Consider the following 23,134-nt stretch of genomic DNA (forward strand, 5'->3'; position numbering starts at 1 on the left):
TCAGATCCCCTCATGTCCCTGATAAATTTTAATTTCTTTTAGGAAAGATTATGTCTGACATTTTATTTTTATTCTTGCATCTTGGTTTTAAGAAGCACATAGATTTATCACTCACATTTACTCATGATTAAATAACATATGCATTTATTAAAATTGCGTAGCGAAGAAATTAAAACTTTTTTCTAAACTTAGCATTAATGGCAAACTGTAACATAAGCAATGAAAAGACCATTCTTCACGTGTGTCTTGTGTTACTGCTCCTGGACCCCCTATTTGCATTTCCCTCTAAATGACATGGATTTATCTCTGTTAATTGTATCCCAGGCCTCTATGGTGTCAAAGGACTTTAGCACATAGGGTGACAGAGTGGCATGGCGTCGATGTCAAAGACAATGTAATGTAATTGGGTTCAAATACTAGCTTTACTATCTACTGTACGTTAATGCCTTTGAAAATCAGTTACTTAAGCTGTAAAATAATATCCACATCAAGAAAGACGATGTGTTAGGAGTCTTGTAGGCACATAAAAATGTTACTTCCCAGCCCCCTTCCTATGCAGTTACACTGGGAGTTTAAGTATGTACCCAGTCCAAGGAGTTCAACCTCAAATACATCAAAAACACCCTTGCCCTTCCCTCCTTAGAACTTAGTGGCTAATAGGTGGAATATCAAACAGGACACCAGCCTGTTTATTTGCGAGGAGGTCTTAGAGGATGATTCAGACTATTTTATTTCACTGTTAAATTCAAGTTACTTCTGTATCCACTTACGAAGCATAGCTACAGGATTGGCTCAGTCTAAGTCCCGGCCTGTGAGTAAGCGGTTCTACTTCTTATTTCTCATGTTGAATTTAATAATCAGACCCTCTCTTACTTGTCAGCACTTTGTCAGAGCTATGTATGGTGAGGGATTATTAGAGAACACCATTTAAAAAATATTCCTTTAAATGGAGTCTTTCCCCAGCTCAGCCCAGGTTTGTTTTTAGTACTGGATACAGTTAATAAGACTAATCTGGCTATAAGTGGAAAGACACAGCCAAGATTAAATTGCAATTGAGTTAAAACCACTGGAATTGGATTTGGTTAATTAATTGTGTACTGTGTCTCAGGCAGCATTCGTCTTCAGTTTTTCACCTTTGTTTGTGCTGCAAACACACCAAGTTAGGGTTGGTTGTACGTGTGGATTTCCTTTTCCACAATCTTTTCTAGCAACATCATCTAAGAACTTTGAAAGTGGAAAAGGGTGTGCATATTTATGAAACTAGGATATTCTTGTCTTTTTAGTAAATAGTCCTTTATTTCTCATTTCTCTAATGGCATGTAACTTTAATTTGGTCTATTTAGCAACTGTTTAATTTCTCTCATGCAGAAAACAAATTTCAGCACCTTTTCCCAAAGCCCCTATGCCTCCTTCTGAAATGTACAGGTGGTGATGAATGAACTCTTTGTCCTGTTTATTGGAGTTGTGCCAGTGACCCTTTTCATTGGTCACTTCAGTTCGTTCAAGGTGACATGAAAGGTATTTTATTTGGGGGAGTGTCTCAGTCAAGTCAGGAGTTTCATTTGGGGGCTAAATTTGAGGGCCAGTAGCTAAATAAAAAAGCCACCAGTCCTCAAATTTTAATCTGAACTAACGACCTTTTAATTTAAAGTAACTTTTTAGAACTTCACATTCTCTGTAAGTCGAGAAACAAGTTTCCAGTAAATGTTTGCATTAGACACTTGTTGCAATGCTCACCTCGTCTGTGAACCCTATTAAGAATCTGGGTTGTTAATTCTCCCTTCTCAGTAAAAACTGACTTCTTGAAATGGAAGGCCGATGTGTGTTGCCATGTTACCAAGGAGTCACTTTTCAGGAGGGGAGGACTTATTTTTCTTCTTGGTCACAGAGTGTGAACAACAGCAGGGCGTTCTTGGTTGTCAAGTTAGCAGAAAAGAACTTAAACCCTCTCGATTTGTTAACTTTTAGGAATTATTGGTTAACATGAAAATTGTAGTGTATAAATGTTTAAAAAGAAACTTCTAAATATTCATTTGCCTATAATACATAGTTTAAATAAATATGCTTTTCTTTTTAAAAATGGACAAAGGCACTGACAGGAGTATTTAGTAATCATCCTTTGCATTTTGTCACAGAATATTTAAAATTGACGTTGCATATAATTTAGAGACTTACCAGGGCTGTGTAACCAGAGGGGCCTCAAGTTATATTTTTTTGTGGCAAAAAAATAAAAAATGGGAAAGAACTTCTAAGCTTCTGAAATCCTGACAGCTTCATTGTAAATGAAGCATTAAAGCACTTTGTTCATTTCTCAAAAACATCAGCCCTTGAATTTGGAGGATCCCTCCCTTCCCCTCCTCTCCTGTCTCTTTCCCTCTCCTCCCCTCCCTCTTTCCTTCGCCCCTCCCTCCCTCACTTCGTTCCTCCCTTTCCTCCTTTCCTCCCTTTGTTCCTCCCTTCCTCCCTTTCCTTTTTCTTTCTTTTTTTTTTTTAAACCTGGAAAATGTTGGTGTCTCTGATCAGATGAATTTTTCTCAAGTGCCTTAGGTGCTGTCTTCCATCTGAAAAGTGGGGCTGCTGTCCTCCTCTGGGGAATGAAACTAAATTCTGGCAGAACTGGTCTTGGATTCTTCATCTTGGGTTTTCATCAGTAGTCTCCGGCCCTTTTTTTCTCCTAGACCTATAAGTGGGAATGCCGAGAAGTAAGAAATTGTCAGTTAACTGTCGCTTTATTCCTCTTGGATATTCTCCCTTTTCTATGCATATTCTCTCATGAAGGTGATTCAGACCCAGGAAATGCCCCACACTGCCTGAGCCCTTCGAGGAAAGAAAAGGACATAGATACGTCTACCAACTGAAAAGCCAGGAGTGGTTGGTTCTTCCCTGCCCCCAAAAAAACAAAACAAGACTTTCTTTTTGAAACAACTCTTAATTGCCCCTGTTTGCTTTAGAGGACTGTTTTGTCGGATGAAATCAGTGTCTGCAGGATTTCCTTTGCTTTCAGTCTCTTTCTCTACAGTTTTAACTTCCCTGTCATTGTTTGCAAGTTGTCTGCTAACAACTGCTAACAACTTTCTGGCACACGCCAGAAAGCTGTTCTTGTTGGGGTTAATTTCTGGCTGTTAAAAGTTCTCTGAGACCCCAGATCTCTCTGAACAGGGCCATACTGGGGATTTCTAGCACATGTGCCATTTAGACTCAAGGGCCACACAAGCTTCCCCATCCTCACAGCAGAAACACTGTAGGCACAGGTGACAGCACATGGGCATTGGCCAGTCTGCTGCCAGAGTGCTTGGTGACCGTCCAACCCACAGATGCACTTCCGTCTACCTAACAGGGTTGTGGCATTGATTTTATTGGAGGCTTCATGAAAATCATGTAGTGCCTGGTCCATAATAAATGATTGCAGACTATTGTTAACCTTATGCCTGGAATATAATAAATGTCTCTAAACTGTTACATGAAAAATCGAGATTACCTGAGAGCATAATTAGGCCAGTTATCCTCAAGTTAGATTTCATCCATGATATGAATGGCATGCTTTTCCAGCATGGGCTGAAAGAAGTTAAAAAAAAATAAAAAGAAGAAATGCTGAGCCGTGGGAGGATTCCTTGAAACTAGGGATTTGAAACCAGCCTGGGCAACATAGTGAGACTGTGTCTCTATATAAAATTGAGAAGTTAGCGGGGCATAGTGGCACATACACGTAGTCTCCGCTACAAGGGAGGCTGAGGCCAGAGCTCACTTGAGCCCAGGAAGTAGAGGCTGTAGTGAGCTATGATGATGCTACTGTACTTCAGCTTGGGTGGCAGAGCCAGACCCTGTCTCTTTAAAAAAACAAAAAACAAAACAAAAACAAAAACAAACAAACAAAAAAAAACAGTGACTTGTTGAAGATTGAGATGACTCCACTAGGAAACAAAAATGGCTGGCGAAGGGGAAGAAGACTGAGAATAGAATAGTGCTGCCTGGCTTTGTGTTTACATCTTGCATAGAGCTATCTTCCCCTCTGCACAGAGCAGCTGTAGCTGAAGTGCTCATGTGTACGTATGTGACGGGACAGCGACTTGGAAGAGAAGATACCAGCTGCGGCATCTCATAGTGGTGGTTTGGAGACCAAGCCAGGGCTTCAGGGAAATACCTTTTCTACAACATGTGTTTTGTTGCTCTTATTCTTGTCTTGGTTGCTTGTAACAACAACAAAAAAGACCATCTGGAGCCTAGAAGGGAAAAATAATGGGAATGGAGAGGCGGTGTTAGAATCACACCAGCATCACTGCATTTATGGGATGACCTCTTCCACTGGCCCTCACTTTTGGTTCTGGGATTGAGATGTGAAGTCATGAAGCGATTCAGAAATGAGTCCTTGTGAAAACACTGTCTTCTGATAGCTTCAGCGTACAGGGTCTTTTATGAGAACAGATCTTTCTCATCTCTAAGCGTTGCCAAGAAATGTCCATGCTTCTTATCTAGAGAAATTATTCCATGTTTTAATTATAAAGGGTTGAGTAGATGTTTCAGGGCTGACACTGGTCCTTGCTCATGAATCAAGGTCATAACAGCTCACTCCTGGCCTTGGCCAGGGACTTAACATTCATTTAACAAACATCTGCCAAACCCTCGCTATATTTACAGCATGCGTTAATTGTAGCAGGCTAGATACAGATAATATTCCATGTATAGTGCTTTTAATGATTTCTAAAGGCTTATTCTCTTACTCATGTGAAGAATCTGAAATCGGAGAAGTCAGCTTAAGTTACATGGCTGGTAAGTCAACAAGTGATAACTGCACCCAGTCGCATCTTATTCTTTTTACTGCATCTCTGCTGAGACAAAGTCCCTACTCTCAAATGAGTTAACTTTTAATAGAAAAGATAATTTTGATTGACTCTAACAAGCATTTATGAAGTATGCTCTGGAGGTTCCATGTTGAAACAGACTTGCCTTTAGTCTAGTTCTCAAGACAGCAGAAGTAATCCCATTTGTATTTTTATCTGTTTTGCTTATGATGCTTATCACAATTCTAATGCAGAAATTATTTGGATAGTTCTGATCGTGGAAAAAAACAAACTCAAAGTGCTTTTTCTAGTCTCTCACTCAATAACAATCAACACAGAATACTTCTGTGACCAAATGGGGTGGGGGGAAATTCTCCCCATCACCAAGCAAGCAATCATTTCTGCAGTGGATAACAGCCAGGTGTCCTCCAGTGTACTGTTTAACTAGAGATAGCATTAGATTCCACAGGTTGGACGCTCAGCCCCCAAGAGTGCCCCGCTTCCCACCTGACACACCAGTTTAGGCCTCTGGAATGTCTGACTGACTGGCTGTAAGTTTGGAGTCCTATGAACCCCCTCTTTGGGTTTGATTAATTTGCTAGTGTGGGTCACAGAACTTGGGGAAGCATGTTTACCCACATATTATAAAGCATACTACAAAGGATACAAACAGCCAGAGGAAGAGCTACATAGGGTGAGGTCAGAAGGGTCTTGAGTATAGGAGCTTCTGTTGCTATGGAGTTGGGGTGCACTATCCTCCCCCGCATGTGGATGAGCTCTTGTTCACCATCCTGTCTGCCTCCACATGTTCAGCTTTCTGAAGCTGGTCCTTTTGGGTTTTTATGGAAGCTTCATTATGTAAGCATGACTGGTTAAATCATTGGCTATTGGTGATCAGCTTAACCTTCAGCCTCTCTTCCCTCCCCTCTTTCTGGGCTGGAAGCCTGATCCTCTAATCCTGCCTTGTTTTTTCTGGTGACCGTCTCCACCTAGAAGCTACCTAGGGCCTGCCAGCCACCAGTCAACTCATTAGCATGCAAAAGACATCACTTTGGTGTTTCTAAGTATTTTAGGAGTTGCATGCTAGGAAACAGGATCAAAGACTGATTATATGTTTCACAGCATGATAGTAATTATTTATTTTATGCCTAACTCTGTTGCTAGACTGTGGGCAGGGACTTCCTCGTTGACCCCAGCATCTCCAACACAAAATGAAACACCTGTCACGAAACAGATGTGTCTTTCATCGCAAAAGCATGTTGAATGAATGCGCTATGAAGAATAGATGAGGTGCTGTTTTAAAGTACCATAGGACCGTAGATGAAGTTTACTGTGGAGGGAGGTGCTATGATGGGCAGAGAAACATACAGAGAAGGAATATTAAGCTGGGCAACAAAGGATGGGTAGGAGTTAACGATGAATGGAGTGAGGGTTGGGATAAGGGGTGGGATGGTTTTCTACAGTGAATTACAGGACCAAAGCACAGTTGGGCAGATTCCAGATAATGATTTTTTTGACAGATAGACAGGGTATGTGAGGTTGAGGCTTAAAGTGGTTTATTGGTACCAGGTTTTGAAGTCTTCAATTCACTAACACATTTGAATTTTGTTCTTGCTATTATTGTTTCATTCATATATATATATATATATATTTTACTGTGCTTTCGATTCTGGAGTACTTGTGCAGAACATGCAGGATTGTTGCATAGGTACCTACATGGCAATGTGATTTGCTGCCTCCATCCCCCCATCACCTATATCTGGCATTTCTCCCCATGTTATCCCTCTTCAACCTCCCTACCCGCCTCCGTCCCTCCCCTATCCCCCTGCAGCAGACCCCAGTGTGTGATGCTCCCCTCCCTGTGTCCATGCGTTCTCATTGTTCAACATCCATCTATGAGCGAGAACATGCAGTGTTTAATTTTCTGTTCTTGTGTCAGTTTGTTGGGAATGATGGTTTCAAGATTCATCCATGTCACTAGAAAGGACCCCAACTCATCTTTTTTTATGGCTGCATAGTATTCCATGGAGTATATGTGCCACATTTTCCTTGTCCAGTCTATCATCGGTGGGCATTTGGGTTGGTTCCAGGTCTTTGCTATTGTAAACAGTGCCGCAGTGAACATACGTGTGCATGTGTCTTTATAATAGAACGATTCATAATCCTTTGGATATATACCCAGTAATGGGATTGCTGGGTCAAATGGAATTTCTATTTCTAGGTCCTTAAGGAATCACAACACTGTCTTCCACGATGGTTAAACTAATTTATACTCCCCCCAACAGTGTAAAAATGTTCCTATTTCTCCACATCCTCTCCAGCATCTGTTGTCTCCAGATTTTTTAATGATCGCCATTCTAACTGGTGTGAGATGATATCACAATGTGGTTTTGATTTGCTTTTCTCTAATGACCAGTGATGATGAGCATTTTTTCATATATTTGTTGGCCTCATAAATGTCTTCTTTTGAAAAGTGTCTGTTTATATCCTTTGCCCACCTTTGAATGGGCTTGAGGCAGGAGCTTGCTCTGTTGCCCAGGCTGGAGGGCAGTGGTGTGATCTCAGCTCGATGTAACCTCTACCTCCTGGGCTTACGTGATCCTCCACTTCAGCCTCCTGAGTAGCTGGGACTACAGGCTCGAACCACCACGCCTGGCAAATTTTTATTAAAAATAAATTTTTTTTGAGACAGAGTCTCACTCTTGTTGCCCAGGCTGGAGTGCAGTGGCGTGATCTCGGCTCACTACAATCTCCACCTCCCAGGTTCAAGGTATTCTCCTGCCTCAGCCTCCCGAATAGCTGAGATTACAGGTGCCTGCCACCACGCCTGGCTAATTTTTATATTTTTAGTAGAGATGGGGTTTCACCATGGTGGCCAGGTTGGTCTTGAACTGCTGACCTCAGGTGATCCACCCATCTCTGCCTCCCAAAGTGCTAGGATTACAGACGTGAGCCACTGTGTTCAGCCTGGCTCATATTTTTTATTTTTATAGAAACGGGATTTTGCCATGTTGCCCAGGCTGGTCTTGAACTCCTGGGCTCAAGCAGTCTGCCCTCCTTGGCCTCCCAAAGTGCTTTAATTACAGGTGTGAGTCACTTTGCCCAGCCCTAATACTATTATTAATTTTAAAAACAACATTTATTGGTATCTTACTATGCTAAATGTATTATGTGCATTACCTCATTTAGCAGTGAGGGCAGTCTCATGAGTTAATAGTAGCAGTATCCCCATCTTATTAATGAAGGAAACAGGTTCAGAGAATTTAAGTATCTTGCCCAAGATCACAGTCACAGAGTGGCAGAATTGGTGATGAATTCTATTCTCTTTGGTAGGAATAGAGGCCCACTGATACCTGTGAGCTTAGCAGTGTATCATTCTTTATTTTGTCAGAAATGAGTACAACATTTGACACATCATAGGTGCTACAGGTTTTCGAGAATACACTTTTGCCGAGTCACAGAAGGAATCGGTACTTTCCTTTAGGAAGATTAGTCTGATAATTACATGTATTGGCCTAGTTAGTAAATGTTTTTTTGTGGGCATGAATCAATTGAATTCTTGTTTTTGATGCTGGCTGTGTGCCAGGCACTGGCATAGGTGCTGGGGATATACGGTGGTGAACTCAGTGGTGGGATGGGCTGGAGGGGAAGGGGTCGCAGGGTGGCAGGAAGGCAGAATGGGAAGGAGTGTGGCTCCAGGTTACATCAATGAGAGAGAGCTGGATAGGCAGAGATTGACGACTGAGGTTTTGGTTCACCCGACGGTGACCTAGAATCATAATGGAGGCCGGTGACTCAAAGTATCTGTCTCACTTGTCATTGGGTGGAGGATGACAACCTGACCCTGATTTTAAAACAGCAGTTTCCTGTCTTCCTGCTTGTGGCTGGATTAATTGAGTTACATATGTTTATGAATGATAGTGTAAATACATTTCTGATGACAATCCAAGGAAAAAGCAAAAATGGCAATAAAGAAACTGTTGCTCATATATCAATGGATAAGGCAATTATCTTTTCTAGGAGCACACGACGTGTGGGGGCTGGGGTGAAGAAAGATTTTGTTACTGAGAGCATGATCTGGGGTTGGAACTGTACCCACACGGAATATGTTTCCATCTGTCATAGGCTTTGCTTTTGAAACACACCATGTTCCATAGGGCTTCTAATAAAGGATGAAGTGTTGGAGAATTCAGTGTTTTTATTTATAGAAAGCACCAGAATCTCATAATCAAAGTCAGGATATTTGGGGGATTGGAATCAATTAGAGGGATTACTGAATCGAGTCATCCCTGCCTCTCCTGCGTTAAGGTGAGGAAACTACCTTAGGTGTTTCCTGCTTTAGGCAGCTTAGCCAAGATTGTACAGGTAGTTCTTACAGAGACAGGGCTAGAGCCTCGGTCTTCAGACACAACCGATTGCTTTTGGCAGTTTGGTGTGTATCTTTCCAGTCTGTTTCCTATTCATTTGAAGACATATAGGTGTATATTAAAACATGCATTTTTAGTAATTTTAACCTATAATTAGTCTTCTGCAATTTGTTTTTTTCACCTGATTCCTTTCTTAGCCCATTTTTTGGTGGTGTCAGTGCCTACTAATCTGCGATCTAGTTTTCTTCAGCAATTGAGGAGGATTCCATAGCGTGGATGTGACATAGTGTAATCAGCCATTCTCTGAATGATAAACATTCAAGCTATTTATTTTTTTACCATCATGGGCAATACTGCAATTTACTTAACAAAAATTTATATAGTTCTTACTTTTGTACCCCGTGCTGTCCTAAATGCTGTACAAATATTAACCAATTTAATCCTTGTAACTGCATAACGAGGCTTGTCTTACAGTTGAAGAAACTGAGGCAGGAAGAAGAAATTAAATCATCTGCTTAAGGTCACATGGCTCAAAGTCAGGATTTGCATGCAGGCAGGTCAGCTCCAGGGCCAGTGCTCCTGGACACTGCATCGTGCCTCATTTTACAAGTGAGATCCTTTACCTAGCTCTTTGTTCACATGTGCAAATGTGAGTTATGTGATTGGTAGCATAGAAATAAAATTATCAAAGAAGTGTATTTTAAATAATTTAGTTAAAAAAACTTTAATATAGGAACACTTTTACACTGTTGATGGGAGTGTAAATTATTCTAACCATTGTGGAAGACAGTGTGGTGCTTCCTCAAGGACCTAGAAATAGAAATTCCATTTGACCCAGCAATCATATTACTGGGTATATATCCAAAGGATTATAAATCGTTCTATTATAAAGACACATGCCCACTTAATGTTCATAGCGGCACTGTTTACAATAGCAAAGACCTGGAACCAACCCAAATGCCCACCGATGATAGACTGAACAAGGAAAATGTGGCACATATGCACCATGGAATACTATGCAGCCATAAAAATGATAAGTTTGTGTACTTTGTAGGGACATGGATGATTCTCGAAACCACCATTCTCAGCAAACTGACACAAGAACAGAAAATCAAACACCACATGTTCTCACTCATAGGCAGGTGTTGAACAATGAGAACACATGGACATAGGGAGGGGAGCAACACACATTGGGGCCTGTTGGGGGGTGCCAAGGGAGGGATGGAGGGCGGGGAGATTGGGGAGGAATAGCATGGGGAGAAATGCCAGATGTAGGTGATGGGGAGATGGAGGCAGCAAACCACATTGCCATGTGTGTACTTATGCAACAATCCTGCATGTTCTGCACATGTACCCCGGAACCTAAAGTATAATAAGAAAAAAAAAATTAGAAATCTACCCAGTGCCTTTCTTACTTCCAGGTGCGGATTCCCCACCTTTATCTACTTGCTTGTTCTACCTCACTGGAAGCTGTATTGTCTAGGATTTATAGTGGAATATGATCCTATAGGAGCTATGCAGCCATCACCAGAAGCTGAAACTGGGTGTTCGATTTTTAATTCAGAGCTTTTTTACTAATTTTATATAGGGCTCCAAATATAGTGAATAGTAACAGAGGCCTTTATTGCAGTAATCAACTTAATTTAAGGGAAGTTTTAGATTTACAGAAAATTGTGAAGAGACTTCTCATATACCCCAGATCCAGTGTTCCCATTGCTAACATCTCACATTAATATGACACACTATCACAAATAATGAACCAATATTATGTATTAGAATACATTATTACTAAATAAAGTCCATGCCTTATTAAGAAAAAAAAACTATTTTTTTTTTAAGTTTGCAACAACATTGATAGGAAGGTACAGAGATTTCTCATTTGTCCCCTCCCCTACTCCACAGCCTCTCTCACTAGTAACACCTCCCCTCAGGGTGGTACATTTGTTACAATTGATGAAGCTACCTGGACCCATTATCATCACCCAGAGCCCATCATTTATATTAGGGTTCATTCTTGAAGTCATAGATTCTATGGATTTGGACAAATGTATCTACTGCTGAAGTATCTGAGGTATGATACCGAAGTATCATACAGAATAGTTTCACTGCCCTAAGAATCTCTGTGCTCCTCCTATTTGTTCTTCCCTCTTCGCAACGCCTGGCAACTACTGATTTCTTTTTTGTTTGTTTCCCTAGTTGCCTTTTCCAGAATGTGGTAGTGTTAGAATCTTCTAGGTAGCCTTTTCAGATTGGCTTCTTTCACTTAGTAATGTACATTTAAGTTTCCTCCATGTCTTTTCATGGCTGGATAACCCATTTCTTTTTAGCACTGAGTAGTATTCCATTGCCTGGATATACCATGGTTTATTTATTCGTTCACTTACTGAAGGATATGTTGGTTGCTTCCAAGTTTTGGCAATTATGAATAAGGCCGCTATAAATATCCCTGTGCAGGTTTTTGTGTGGACGTACTTTTTCAGCTTGTTTGAGTAAAATACTGAGGAACGTTGGAGAAACTTTTTGGGGGAGAAATGGTCAAGCATTCAGGCACAGTATGGCTTTTGAGTGCTGATAATATCGGTGACTAACCTTTAGTTAACATTGTGCTGAATGTTTCGTATGTATTCTCACAACACCTAACCAAATAGAAATTCTTTACAAAAAGGACGATGTAGTAAGATCTTTACAGTCTGAAACCACCAATTCAGTGAGGGACAACTGATGACTTGAGCCCAGAATCTCAACTCTTAATCACTGTGTGTATTAGTCTATTCTCATGCCGCTAATAAAGACATACCCAAGACTGGGTAATTTATAAAGGAAAAAGGTTTAATTGAATCACAGTTCCACGTGACTGGGGAGGGCTCACAATCATGGCCGAAGGCGAAGGGAAAGCAAGACACATCTTACATAGTAGCAGGCAAGAGACAGCATGTGCAGGGGAACTCTCCTTTATAAAACCATCAGATCAGGCTGGGCGTGGTGGCTCACGCCTGTAATCCCAGCACTTTGGGAGGCCGAGGCGGGTGGATCACATGGTCAAGAGATCGAGACCATCCTGGTCAACATGGTGAAACCCCGTCTCTACTAAAACTACAAAAAATTAGCTGGGCATGGTGGCGCGTGCCTGTAATCCCAGATACTCAGGAGGCTGAGGCAGGAGAATTGCCTGAACCCAGGAGGCGGAGGTTGCGGTGAGCCGAGATCGAGCCATTGCACTCCAGCCTGGGTAACAGGAGCAAAACTCCGTCACACACACACAAAAAAAACAAAAACAAAAAAACCAAACAAAAAAAACCACCATCAGATCTTGTGAAACTTTTTCACTATCATCAGAATAGCATTGGAAAGACCCACCCCTGTTATTCAATTACGTCCCACTGGCTCCCTCCCACAACAAGTGGGAATTACGGGAGCTACAATTCAAGATGAGATTTGGGTGGGGACACAGACAAACCATATCACTATGTAATCACCATCCCTACTTTTTTTTTGTTTGTTTCTGCTATGTTGCCCAGGCTTGTCGTGATAATTCCCTTGCGACTGTGTTTAGTTGGGCCTCCTTTTGATGAAAACTTTTGGCTAAATCTTTTGCTAGACCTCTGAATACTGATCTGTGGCTTTCAAGCTTAAAGGATTATATATTTCTTTAGCACTTGGCATTGTTTGTAAAATAATTGTTTAAGGTTTCTTTTTCTTCACATTAGTTTTGCAGATTTTGTATTTTTTTCCTTTATCAAAGTTATAGTGTAGGAATATGACTCAGAAGCAAGATGGGGGTAGGGGTGTTCCCAATTATTCTAAATGTAAATGTAATTACAGATTCATGTAGATGCACACCTCCCTTCTAAAAAAATATGGTTATTTTAGCACTCACTATAAATTCACTGGTATTCATAAATTTATGGTGAAATCCTCTGGTTATAAAGTGAGTTTTATTACATCTACATAAGCTACTTTTTTTAAGCTCTGCCTCCACTTTTCTTTTTTCCTTCCTACAAGAAGATCGTTTGTCCCCTCTGAATAAGTTTATAAGAGTGTTTGGACCATTCTCAAACTGGCCAACTTCTCAATTCAGTTTAAAAAGTGGGATCATATGCTTAAGAATAGATGTTCTGAGTGAGAATTTCTTCCATCGGTTGACAGGCTTAACATGCCTAAGATGTAGGGGGAAAATCGTAATTGGACATACAGTTAACCAGTAGAATGCCTGATAGAATGAAGAGTTTGAAGAAAGTTAAGGGCATACTAATGGCAAATAGTGCAAGGAAAAATAAAAGCAATTAGAAACTCCAGGAAAAACTAAAACTGAGGTAAAATTGAAATGTATTCATGTTACATTATTTGACATGCATAGAAAAATATTTACATGGTTGTAATATAAACACAGAATCAATTTATAGAAAAAGTACAAAGCTCATGGTTATAAAACAGTAATGCTAATCAACCTTTAATATATATAAAAGTAAAAATGTAGACCATAGATGGTAAGGAATGGAAAGATGTGGAACAGTGAAGAGGGCTCTGATAATATCAAAGTGGGGCATTTAAGAGCTATTGTAGGTGATGCAGCAGAAATTAAAGGAACTACTTTTTTAATAAAAAATGAGAACATTCATAGGCAAGGAAATAGCAATTTAGTTTCCTTTTAAGAGGAAAATAATGAATTGGAAATTAAAGAACTAAGAATATGTCTTCTCTGGAGAAGACATTTGGGAAAAGGAGCTCCTGGTACAGGTCAAGGGACTACATTTTAAGATAATGTGATTTTTAAAACCTCTTCTCCAATGGAAGTTCCCAAATCCAGAAAAATAGAGTAATACAGTGAGCCCCCAAGAACCTACCATACTTAATTTTACCATTTTTGTTTCATCTGTCTTTTTTTTTTTTTTTTTGACTGGTATCTTAAAAAATTCAAATGTCATGCCATTTGGCTCCAGTTATTTTCAAATGCATCTCAAGAAAAAGGACTTCTACTTAGTTAGCCACAATATCATTATCACACCTAATAAAACTAACAATTCCTTATCATTACCATATTGAATTTTGTTTGATTGAAAAAAGTGCTTTTAAATTTTATTGGTAGTAGTAGTATTTAGAGAAGGGGTCTTGCTATGTTGCCCAGGCTGGTCTCAAACTCCTGGGTGCAAATGATCCTGCTGCTGCCTTAGGCTCCTCAGTAGTTAGCACTGCAGCATGTGCCACTGTGTCCACCTGAAAAAGTAGTGGTTTTTTTTTTTTTTTTTTTTTAAATAATATGTTCAAATCAGGTTCCAAACAAAGCCCCCTCTTGTGTATGGGTGTTATGTCTCTCTAGTTTCTTCTGAGTCTTCTAATCTTGAATAGTTCCCTTTTCCTTTTTATTACGCCATTGACTTACTGAATAATATTTGATGTTAAAAATGTGTGCATGCATTAATTTGATGAAGAATTTTCAAAAAGTTTTAATTTGCTTTAAAAATGTTAAGGGTTAAAAAGTATAGAAAACTGTATATATTTTAAAAGCCTTATGTTCTCTTTAAGAATATTTTTATAAAAACTTGTTTTTAATGACTAAATTTAAACATCTCGAATGCAGGAACCTTTACATATCAGTTATTTTGGGCACAATTCTTTGCATGCCAATATGAGTAAAAATAATTGTTCTTCAGTATTTTTTAGTCTAGTCAGAGAGGGCAGTTTGTGAATATGCATGCCAATGCATTTTGCCACATGTAAGTAATTATTTTTAAAGCTAATAGTTAATGGATTCCTCCCTGGGAGCCAGCCATTTTACTAACTGTTTTAAATTATTTTTATCCATACCACACACTGTGGGAGAATCCATATAATCCACACAAGAAACCTGAAGCCCAGGAAGATTAGGTAACTTTGTGTAGGGTCACCAAGCTAGTAAATGACTCAGCATGTATAGAAACAAGGTCTTTCTAATACCCTTAATCACTAAAATATATAGGGCCTCCCAATTTGACATGCTAGTCTCCCTTCCTAATAGGCAGTGATGGGTACTGGTTCAGAGCTTGAGTTCTACAGCCAGACTGCTTGGTTTTGACTCTGGCTCTCATACTAAATAGTTCTGTGACTTTGGGTGACTTACTTAACCTCTGTCTGTCTCAGTTTCCTCATCTGTAAAATGGAGAAAATAGTCCTGGTTCTTATGATTAAATGACTTACTATGTCATTTATGTACTTGGCATGTACATAAATTTAAAAATGCTTAAATAACTGCAGCACAGTAATACGACATTTGGCATATATATGGATTGGTGGATGCACAGATGGACAAACAAAAAGTAGGGAGAAAATTGTAGGCTACCTTTTTTTATATTTCACCAACAGAAGGTAAAGGCACCTCCCCCAATTAGTGTAATAAGATTGTCTCTCAGATTTCAGAATATTGCACAGATTTTTTAAAAAAATTGTAATAAAATTGTATTGGTGGTACACATATACATTATTTATTATTTTGTAGCGTTCTTAATGCTCAATGTTTACATCAGTTTCCTGACTACTATTTTTGAAGAAGGAAGCACATTGAATAGTATTTGTTTTTTTCCCTCTTTCTTTAAACGATGTGAATAATCCAGAAGCATAAGAGGTGACTTCCGTGTTAAGCTTTCTCTGGAGGAAGAGAGAACTGGATTTGGATTTTTCTTTCAAGGAGAAAGGAAAAAATGTCAGTCACATTACAGCCTTGAAAGAATCTTGAACAGTTCTGGAGGAACTGATGAACTTTAGCGCGTGGGTAGTAGAGACAGTAATTTAGCCTCTGCCGCTTAATCTATCTCCAAGGTCTCATGCAGGGAAGAAATAGAGGTGACAGCGACTTATTATAACGTCATTGAGTGGTTAGTGAATGCTCTAGAACCTCTGTCTTGGTTTGATTGGCTTTTTGTTGGTGTTCTTTTAACCTTTTGAACTTTGCTAAAAATAGTTGCTTTGAATCCAGGATCCTAGACAACTTGGAAACCAATGAATTGATTTCATGATGGCCTTTTGCTGCTTTGAGGATGCAGGCTGATGACTTAGGTGCTGTGTTCACTGATTCTGCTGGAGATGTCTGTAGGAAGAGGTAGAGAACCTTGGGTTTGTCTCCTGATTTATTTCCAGCAGCTGACCTTGTTGGCTGTGACTTGCTGATTGTCCATATGTAAGTGCTGAATCGTTTTGAATAAGTAGGCCATGAAAGGAGATGATCTGCTTGGCCTAGTAGCTGATTGTTTCCGTAACTGATAAAAATGAGAGTGAAATTTCATCTTAACAAATACAGAGATGCCCTAATGGAGAAGGATGATGTGGAATTTCCCATTGTCTACCTGTACTGTCCTAAAAATAGACAAACCAGTTCCAGTGACTGATAAGGATAATGTGACTGAGTGATTTATGATGGCTCAAGAAATCCCAGCTTGATTTGACAAGCTTTTTTTTTTTTTTTTTTTTTTTAGAGGGAATGGGTAAACCTTTTGACCTTTGCAAATACAGAATTTTATAGAATATGTGTACCAAGAACTGAAACTCACCACATTTGTAGGTCCAAACTTACTGACTTTTTTGGGTCCATTGCTCTATATAGGCCAAAAAGAGGAGGAAAGGAGAAAATAAGAAAATGCATATGTTAGTTAATTTAACTCTGATTTTTGGATCTGGAATGGATTTTGGATGGTGTTAAATTGGCCTGGGGACTTCTTTGTTATTATTGTTTTAAAATCACAGCGTTGGTTTGTAATATTCATGGTTTAGCCTGAATGACTTAAAGGATTTTTTTTTTTAATTTAACGTGGGTTAAAAGAACATGAGCAATAGACCTGCCAATAACTATTTTAAAATATAAACAGATAACTGTTTGTTTTGCTCTAAAGGTCACATTGAGGATTCAGAGCTTATGACTCAGGATGGCTGTTTTTCTTAGGGGAATGATTTAGACAAGTTGAATTGAATAGCTCCTAGGCCACTGACATTTATTCAATTTGTCTTTAACATTTGTTTACTTTTTGAACCTGTGAAAGAGTGGTGTCCAATCTTTTGGCTTCCCTGGGCCTCATTAGAAGAAGAAGAATTGTTTTAGGCCACACACAAAATACACTCACACTAACAACAGCTTATGAGCTAAAAAAAAAAAAAAAAAAAAAAAAAATTGCAAACAGATCTCATAAACCTTTTCAGAAGGTTTATGGATTTGCATTGGGCTGCCTTTAGAGCTGCCCTGGGCCGTGGGTTGGATGAGCCTGCTGTAAAAGATTGAAATTTAGATACATCTTATCAAAATATCTTGCTTTTCTAAAAATAATTCTCAATTTCTATTTTTATAAGAAAAATTATTAGACAATAATGTTAAGTTGCAACAAGTAGGTTTGCATTTTGGATTGTAATAGTCTCAATTTTATTAAAAGGTTGGCTTGTGATAACCATAGATGTCTTAATTTTGTTTTATTCGCACATACTATTTTACTGATAGCATGTGTAGAAAATAGTGAAGCAGTTGGACTAATTGTTTAAACTGAGATTACTTAGGAAGGACTATCTGGCATGTTTATATTACACAGAGCAAATTGTTTATAGTAGGGATCATTTAAATATGCATTACCAATATCTCAGGTTTTAGAATTGCCAACCCTGTAAGCTGAGATTTTCCAGGATCTTATAATTGCACTGGCCAGTGGTTCTCCCTTGAATAAACTGCAAGACTTTGCACTTAGCTAAAAATGATTTGCCTTTGAAAGTGGTGCTAATTTATTGATTCCATATATATATATATCTCTCAAGTGCTTGCAGTGCACTGTGCTCCATGCTACGCACTGGAGATAGTGTTGAGTGAGACAAATGTAGTCTTCGTCCTCATAGAACTTCCGTTCTAGTGGGGTGAGGCAAACACCAGAAGGCAAATAATACATAATAAACAAGATTACATAGAAGAGTGATAAATGCTGCAAAGAATATAAAATAAGGAGGACGTGATGCAGCATGACTGGGGGTAGGATGGGTGGGCCAGCACTAGATAGGTAGTGAGGGAGATCTTCTGGAGGAGGTAACATAGAGGTGGACACTTACAAGTTTAGGAAGACCCGGTCATGTGTATCTTTGGGGAAATGGTATGCTAGCATCAGGAACAACAAGGGTAAAAGCTTTGGGTGTAATGATGTGGGTACGTCCAGTGTTGGAGAAACAGGAAGAAGGCTGAACACCAGATAGCCAATTGGTGTGTCTTGGCCCATGCACATCTCAGGGAGTAATCCAGACCATGTAAAAATTACTTTGTTGGCCAGGCGTCACACTTGTAATCCCAGCACTTCAAAAGGCCAAGGCAGGAGGATTGCTTGAAACCAGGAGTTCCAGACCAGCCTGGGCAACAAAGGGAGACCTTACCTCTACAAAGAATACAAAAAATTAGGTGGCCATGATGATGCACACCTGTGGTCCCAGCTCCTCGGGAGGCTGAGCTAGGAGGATTTCTTGAGCCTAGGAGGTTGAGGTTGCAGTGAGCTGTGATCACACCACTGCACTCCAGGCTGGGTGACAGAACGAGACTGTAAAAAAAAAAAAAAAAAAAAAAAAAGCAGTTTGTCCTCTGTAGGCATATTGCGAATTATTATGTAAGTTGGGTTTTTATAAGCCACATAAAGTTGGAATGATAAAAATTTGACTTCCTAGCAAATTACAGAGTGCTTGTTTCTGGTACCCTGAGTTGTGTTGTTGTCCAGTGCTCCCTTTGCTTTACTGTCTCTGGCGTCACAAGTGAATGGTGCTAGATTAACCATGAACCCACCAAATCCCAAACACAAGCACGCTGGTCTGTGGAGACACACAAGAACCGTGTGCTTGTGTTTGGGATTTGGTGGGTTCATGGTTGTTTATTAAACAAAACTGATAGTATTTTGAGGTTTTATTAGTTTGCTAGGGTTGCTGCAACAAAGTTCTACAAGCTGGATGACTTGAACGACAGAAATTTATTGTTTCAATTAAAGTGTCAGCAGCAAGGTTGGTCCCTTTTTTTTTTTTGAAACAGAGTCTTGCTCTGTCACGCAGGCCGGCATGCGGTAGTACGATCTCAGCTCACTACAACCTATGCCGCCCAGGTTCTAGTGATTCTCCTGCCTCAACCTCCTGAGTAGCTGGAATGACAGGTGTGTGCCGCCACACCCAGCTAATTTTTGTATTTTTAATTGAGATGGGGCTTCACCATGTTGGTCAGGCTGATCTTGAACTTTCGACCTTGTGATCCACCTGACTTGGCCTCCCAAAGTGCTAGGATTACAGGTGTGAACCACTGCACCTGGCCAGGGTTGGTTTCTTCTGAAGGCATAGGAAGAAATCCATCCTGCCTCTTGCCTAGCTCCTGGTGGTTGGCTGGCGGTCTTTGGCGTTCCTTGGCTTCTGCTCTGTTTCTTCTGTCTCTGCCTTCATGTTTGCACGTGTTCTTTGTGCAGGTGTGGCCTTCTCCAAATTTACTTTTTTAAAAGAATCCGAGTCATATGTTGGATAGGTCCCACCTCATTCCAATATGACCCCATCTTAACTAATGACATCTGTAATGAACGAATTACCAAATAAGTCACATTCTGCATGTTTTTGTCCTCCCGAAATGCCTACTTTGAAACCTGATAACCAAGGTAATGTTAGGAGCTGGGGCCTTTGAGAGGTGATTGGGATGAGTGCCCCCTCGTTCCTCCCACCATGGGAGGACACAGCAAGAAGGTGTCATCTGTGAACCAGGAAGTGGGTCCTTACCTGACTCTGAATCTGCTGGCACTTTGATCTTAGACTTCCAGGCTTTCAGAACTCTGAGAAATGCATTTCTGTTATTTACGGGCCACTTAGTTCATGGTATTTTGTTACAGCTGCCTGAACCGACTAAGACACTTTGTGAGCTACTTATGGTTAGGACTTCAACATAGGAGTTTTAAAAAGGGCTTTTCAGCAGCTAGACAAATTCTAAAAGAGCTGTAATCTCAGCATAGGAATTTTAGGGATGGGGACACAGTTCAACCCGTAAAAGAGGTGCATATCCTTTGGCTGCATTCATTGTCTCTCACAAATGAAAATACGGACAATACCTGCAAACATTTTGAAGCTGTTTAACCCATTTTTTTGCTTAGGCACCTGGAAGCCACAGCCCCCTTTTTGTTTAATAGCAGCAGTGTGTACTGAGCACTGGCAGGCTCCTCTGTGATAAGATCTTGAATGTGTCACCTTGTTGATTCCTCATAAGCACCCTCTGGAGTTTGTTCTGTAAGCAGCCTCTCTTGACAATTGAGGGAACTGAGGCTTAGTTCCAGAAGAAACTTTCAGCTCATTACCACATCAGCCCTAGTTTCCGCATTATTTTTCTTAACTGATTTTAAACTGCTAGAGTTGATAGAAGAGTCACAACCACTAGCACTGGAGCCTGTCCTAACCACTCATAGCACCTCCAGGTAAAAGGTTTCTTATTGTGAGGTTAGTTTCTTACCTTCCTGATTCTGCCACCTGGTCCATTCAGTGCCTCCCTTGTTCTTTATCCCTGAAAGAGCTTATGTAATATGCAGCAGTACTGAGAAGATTAATTAGTTAATATTTGTGAAGCACTTTGAAGAGGAAAAGCTCATGAACACTTAAATTAAATTTTGCCTCCTGGTGCCAAGAAATAAACAGTCTTTCTCTTCCCTGCTTGGGGTCAGCATCTCCCCTTGGCATGGAGGAGAGTGTGTTCCCACAGAGAACAGCGTGTATTGATTCTCTCCTCAAGACAAAGATCGGAATGGCTACCGATTCTCTTTTGAAGTAGATTAGATCCTGCAAACGATTGAACAGTTGACTCTCTGCTAAGTAGAAATGTGATTGATATTGAAATAGAATTAAAATTTCAACTTGTAGGGAATTAAATTGAGTGCAGCTTCAGAAATTTGGAGATGAATGTCCAAGCGGTTTGAATAGCGGTATTCGTGTTCCACTGAGTATATTAACATCAAAGCGATATTGATGTTTGAAAACGTTAGGCTGTAGTTGTTTCTTTGTTCTTTTCATTTATTGCCGTTTTGACCTAAGGTTTGTGCCAGGAAGTTCAGCTTCACTCCTAATGAATCTGAGTGGCGTAATGCTGGCCCCGTCTTGCCCATTGCTTTTCTTGGTAGCCAAGACCCTGTATGATGAGCTGTAACGTATCCTCAAATGAACTGCATAAGAGTGTGTTGGAGATGGAGAGGGGATCTGTAAATTCACAGGACAAATAAATCAAAAAGTCAATGACTTGTAAGAATTTGTAAGCCAAATTCGGAGCTAAATTGGAAACTGAACCTCAGACATTGCCAAGGCTGTATTCATTCCTTCTTTTGTTGGATAGATCTTCTAAGAGCCACCCTCAACTCGTGAGTGCAATAATTGCTTTTCAAATTGACAGTTACCTTGATGGACCTTGACTTTATATACAAATAGTAGTTTGTTGCACAGGAGTTGTTTTCCCAGAATTTATTGACCTTTATTCCAGTCTCTACTATGAGCAAACCTCTCTCTGTTGAATCAGCTCCTAGAACCTCAGCTCTGAATAAATAAAGAGCTTAAAGGTAAGGAACACGTGGGGTCAGTTCAGCCAAGTGAGGCCAGGTAGCATCAGAGTTCAGAGCCAGGTCAGAGTTGAGAATGGTGAGAAATAATCAGGACTGTTTGACCCAGGAATGCATCAACGGGGAGACACACACACACACACACACACACACACACACACACGAACGAACGGGGAGAGACACACACGCACACGTGCGCATGCGCGCGTTTAAACGCAAAGTAGAGGCGTTTCCCAGGTTCCTAACCTCCTGAATGCAATGCAGATGCTTTGAGTTACCTTCCCTTCATTGTTCCCATGCAGCTCTGGCCTGTGATCAGCCCAACCTGGGCCTTGGCCAGTACCAGATATTCTGCTGGCACAGAGAGCAATCAGGACCAGTTTCCCTTCTTTTAATTTCCTCCTCAGTAGAGTTGAGTGTTTCTCAAGTCCACTTCTTTTCCTCTCTCTTTCTCTGTTCAGCTTAGGCAGTCCTCCATTCTGTCGTCTTTCTCCTAGGTGTGTGTCTTGAGAGATAATGCAGTGTTGGTTAAGACTGCCTGGGTTGAATCCTGGCTGTGCCACTTACAAGTATGGCCTCAAGAAAGGCATTTAATCTCTTTGCCTCAGTTTTCCCATCTGTAAAATTGGGATGATATACCTATTTCACTGCAATGTGAGAATTGAACAAGTTGTTATGTGGAAAGCTCTTACTGTGTGGTCCGTAATGTGTTTAGTTAGGATTGATTGAAGAGAAGTGGAGTCTCCCCTTCAGTTCTTACCTGGGTAAAATTGGACAATTTCATACTTTGTTGTCACGGTTTTTCTTTAGCTCTTGCTCTTTCTTATCCATTTCTGTAGCACTAGTGATAAGGAGAAAAGACGTGATTGCTAATAGAGTAATTCCTTGTTGAATCTGAGTAATCCTCCAGGTTGGAAGGGGCAAGATAAAGCCTAAGAGATCAATTCAGTTTTCTTGCAACTTAATTTTTTGTGGGAAAGGAGACATGTTGATAATGGCTTGTAGTGTGACATAGAACATGCCAGACTCCAAATCCAAACAGAGATTAGAGATAGGCAAACAAAGATGATAGTCAACCATGTGCAGTGGGCTTGGGGGCTGGGGTGAGTCATGGAGGGCTTCACAGAGGAGGTGACACTTGAGCTAGTTTTTTTTTCCCTGAGACAGAGTCTTATTCGTCACCCAGGCTGCAGTGCAGTGGTGCCATAGCAGCTCACTGCAACCTCCTCCTCCTGGTCTCAAGTGATCCTCCCACCTCAGCTTCCCAAGTAGCTGGGACTACAGGCATGTGCCACGCCCAGCTAATGTTTTCGTACTTTTAGTAGAGACAGGATTTCACCATGTTGCTCAGGTTGGTCTTGAATTCCTGAGCTCAAGCGATCCACCTGCCCTGGCCTCCCACAGTGTTGGGGGTTACATGCGTGAGCCACCATGCCCTGCCTTGAGCTAGTTC

The 23,134-nt window shown here is 40.4% G+C and overlaps 1 protein-coding gene, 1 long non-coding RNA gene and 1 pseudogene across 2 annotated transcripts in view; 2 read left to right on the top strand and 1 right to left on the bottom strand.

The window, feature by feature from the left end:
* ITPR1 (inositol 1,4,5-trisphosphate receptor type 1) overlaps positions 1–23,134 on the top strand; it is a 346,432-nt gene that overhangs the window by 55,341 nt on the left and 267,957 nt on the right. The gene's annotated exons all lie outside the window — the stretch shown is intronic.
* LOC116559213 lies at positions 3,752–22,733 on the top strand. The gene is made up of 2 exons (XR_004272380.1): positions 3,752–6,400; positions 21,809–22,733. It is a non-coding gene; the product is annotated as an uncharacterized LOC116559213 (long non-coding RNA).
* Positions 20,049–20,095, bottom strand: LOC116559650 (annotated as a pseudogene).

The sequence above is a fragment of the Sapajus apella genome, unplaced genomic scaffold, assembly GCF_009761245.1.
Source record: "Sapajus apella isolate SASKATOON/1434 unplaced genomic scaffold, GSC_monkey_1.0 scaffold23, whole genome shotgun sequence".
In the NCBI taxonomy this organism is placed as follows: domain Eukaryota; kingdom Metazoa; phylum Chordata; class Mammalia; order Primates; family Cebidae; genus Sapajus; species Sapajus apella.